The sequence below is a fragment of the Sapajus apella genome, unplaced genomic scaffold, assembly GCF_009761245.1.
Source record: "Sapajus apella isolate SASKATOON/1434 unplaced genomic scaffold, GSC_monkey_1.0 scaffold60, whole genome shotgun sequence".
NCBI classification, from domain to species: Eukaryota; Metazoa; Chordata; class Mammalia; order Primates; family Cebidae; genus Sapajus; species Sapajus apella.
In genome coordinates, this window is record NW_022437000.1 from 13,680,253 (window position 1) to 13,684,875 (window position 4,623).

At 53.0% G+C, this 4,623-nt stretch overlaps 1 protein-coding gene across 4 annotated transcripts in view; it reads left to right on the forward strand.

Annotated features, from left to right (window-relative positions):
- Positions 1–4,623, forward strand: part of TMEM255B (transmembrane protein 255B) — a 56,794-nt gene that overhangs the window by 30,884 nt on the left and 21,287 nt on the right. The window lies entirely within an intron of this gene.

Here is a 4,623-nt window from a genome sequence, read left to right on the forward strand (position 1 = left end):
ACATACCACACACCACACACAACATGCAACACAGAGTACACACACCACACACAACTCACACCACACACAACAAAGAGCACATACCACACACACCACACAGCACACACAACGCACACCATACAACACAACACACAACATAACACACAGATCACGTCACACACACCACACAACACAACACATGCAACACAGAACACACAGAGCACATACCACACACAACACAGCACACAGAGCACATGCCGCAAACCACACACAACACACCAGACACACACACACCACACGCAACACACAACAGACCCTCACTCACAATACACCACACACAGAGCACACAGAGCACACAACACAGAACATACCACACATAACACAACACACACCACACAGAGTACGTACTACATACACTACCACACATACCACACACAACTCACAACACACAAAACACATCACACACAACACACTCAGAGCACACAGAGCACATACACACAACATACAGCACACAACACACAGAGCACACACTGCACACAACACAGCACACACCACACACACCACACAATATACACACCATACCACACAACACACAACACACACAACACACAGAGCACACACACAGCACAGCACACCGCACACACACCACACACCACACATAGAGCACACACCACACGCAACGCAGTGCACGCAACACACAGAGCACACACTACACATCACATGTAACACAGCACACACACCACACACATCACAAACCATACAGAACACACACCACACACAACACATACTACACCAGACACCATACACACAACACACACACTTTTCACCTCTAAATGAACAAGTCTTTTCTAAAATCACAGGCCTAGAAACCGTTTCTGCGTCCTCCTGAGGCGGGTCCTTGGTGGGCTGTGCCATCTCCACCTCCTCCCCAGCCGGGCTCCTCTCGCCATCTGGGCGGTGGCTCGTCCCTGGGGGCTGCCATATTGCTTGTCATGAAGGCGCACACCAAACGTGATTGTTTCTGCCTGTTTTCCTGTAAATCACACTGACAGGCACAGAGAGTTGGTGTTAAGCCTTTGCCCCAAAAGTTTAATTATATGCAGGCAGATGTGGGAGCACACCCACAAAACACGTGTGCACACACACACACGCATGGAGACACACCCACACACCCACACACCACAGCTCACACACACTCATGCACACATAGGGAGACACACCCACACACCACGGCTCAGGCACACACACATAGGGAGACATACCCCCACGCAACACAGCTCACACATACACACGGAGACATGCACATCCACACATCATGGCTCACATACACGCACACAGACAGGGAGTCACACACACCCACACACCACAGCTCACACACACACACAACAGGGAGACACACACATCCACACACCACAGCTCACACACACACACACACACTGGGAGACACGCACATCCACACACCATGGCTCACACATGCCCACAGGGAGACACGCACATCCACACACCATGGCTCACACATGCCCACAGGGAGACATGCACATCCACACACCACGGCTCACACACACACACAAGGAGATGCACACCCACACACCATGGCTCACATGCACACACACACATACACAGGGAGACGTGCACACCCACACACCATGGCTCACACATACCCACAGGGAGACATGCACACCCACACGCCACGGCTCACACACACACACACAGGGAGACATGCACATCCACATACCATGGCTCAGACACACACACACACATACAGGGAAACGCACATTCACACCATGGCTCACCCACACACACACACAGGGAGACATACATCCACACATCACAGCTCTCACACACACATGGACACACACACATCCACACACTATGGCTCTCTTACACACACAGGGAGACATGCACACCCACACACCATGGCTCACACACACGCACACACACACACACACACGGAGATGCACACATCCACCCACCATAGCTCAGACACACACACACAGGGAGACGCACATCCACACACCACAGGTCACACACATACAAACACACACAGGGAGATGGACACCCATATACTGTGGCTCACATGCACACACACACAGGGAGATGGACACACCCACACACCATGGCTTACACATACACACACAGGGAGACACCCACACACCATGGCTTACACATACACTCACTCACACAGGAGACACACCCACACACCACGGCTCTCACACACACACACAAACACAGGGAGATGCACCCATGTGCACACCACGGCTCAGACACACGGGGAGACACCCACACTCACACACCATGGATCTAACACACACTCACACAGGGAGATGCACATTCACACACTACGGCTCACCCAACACACACACATAGGAAGATGCACACATCCACATACCACAGCTCACAAACACACACGCACACTGGGAGGCACGCATATCCACACACCACAGTTCACACACACATGCACACACAGACACCCACATCCACACACCACAGCGCTCTCTCTCTCTCTCTCTCTCTCTCTCACATACACACACACACACACACACACACACACACAGAAGGAGACATGCACATCCACATACCATGGCTCACACACTCAGGGAGACACACACATCCACACACCACATCTTTCTCTCTCTCTCACATACACAGGGAAACACGCACATCCACACACCATGGCGCTCTCTCACACACACACACACACAGGGAGACACACACATCCACACACCATGGCTCAGACACACACACAGGGAGATGCACATTCACACACCATGGCTCACATACACATGCACACACACACACAGGCAGACACCCACATCCACAAACAGCTCACACACACACACAGGGAGACACGCACATCCACACACCATGGTTCACACATACACGGAGATGTGCACATCCACACACCATGGCTCTCACACATGCGCAAGGAGACACACATCCACACACCACAGCTCACACACACACAGGGAGATGCACATTCACACACCATGGCTCACCCACATGCACACACACGGGGAGATGCACACATCCACACACCACAGCTCACACACACACACACCACAGCTCACACACACACACACACATCCACACACCATGGCTCACATGCACATGCACACACACAGGGAGATGTATCCACACACCACAGCTCACACACACACACACACACACAGGGAGATGCACACATCCACACACCACAGCTCACACACACACACAGAGGGAAACACGCACATCCACACGCCACGGCTCTCTCACACACACACATAGGGAGACATGGACATCCACACACTCTCTCACACACAGACACACACAGAGGAGAATACACACATCCACACACCATGGTTCACACACACACAGAGATGCGCACATCCACACACCACGGCTCTCTCTCTCTTTCTCTCTCTGTCTCATACACACACACACACACACACGGAGATGAGCACATCCACACACCGTGGCTCTCTCACACACACACATAGGGAGACATGCATATCCACACACCATGGCTCACATATACACAGGGAGATGCACACATACACCACAGAACACACGCACACACACACACAGAGGGAGACACATCCACACACCACAGCTCACACACACACAACACACGGAGATGCGCACATCCACACACCATGGCGCTCTCTCTCTCTCTCTCTCTCACACACACACACACACACACACACACACACAGAGGGAGACACGCACATCCACACACCACAGCTCACACAAACACACATATAGGGAGATGCACACATCCACACACCATGGTTCACATACACAGGGAGATGTGCACATACACCACAGCATGCATACACACATGGAGATGCTCACATCCATACACGATGGCATGTGTATACACACACACACACACAGACATGCACATCCACACACCATGGCACACGCACACACACACACAGACACGCACATCCACACACCATGGCAAGCGCGCACACACACACAGAGGGAGATGTCCATATCCACACACCACAGCACACACACACACACACATACACAGAGGGAGACGTGCACATCCACACACCACGGTGCGCACAGACATACATGGAGATGTGCACATCCACACACCATGGCTCACACACACACAGGGAGACATGTACATACACACACCACAGTGCATACACACACAGAAATGTGCACATCCACACACCACGGCTCACACACACACAGAAGGAGATGTGTACATACACACACCATGGCTCACACACACACACAGGGAGAGACACACATCCACACACCATGGCTCACACGCTCACACATGGGGGGATGCACACATTCACACACCACGGCTCACACACGCTCACGCACACACATACCAGACGTACTTCCACAGAGGCATGAAACGGGAGTTTTCTCACTGGGCAGCTGGGTTACTGGCTATTCCACGGCTTCCAGAGGGCAGTTTCCACTGCGCTGCTGGCACCTGTAGCCATGGCCCCGCTGAGAACCATGAACCAGTCTCCACCCATAGTTGAGGGCATCCCCGGCTCTGGACATCTGTCCCATGGGTTTGGGGTGCACTGCCCTCCCTCCAGGAAGAAGCCTCTGCCCAGTGGGGTTGGGGTGTGCTGCACTCCCTCCTTCCAGGAAGGAGCCTCTGCCCTGTGGGGGTGGGGTGCACTGCCCTCC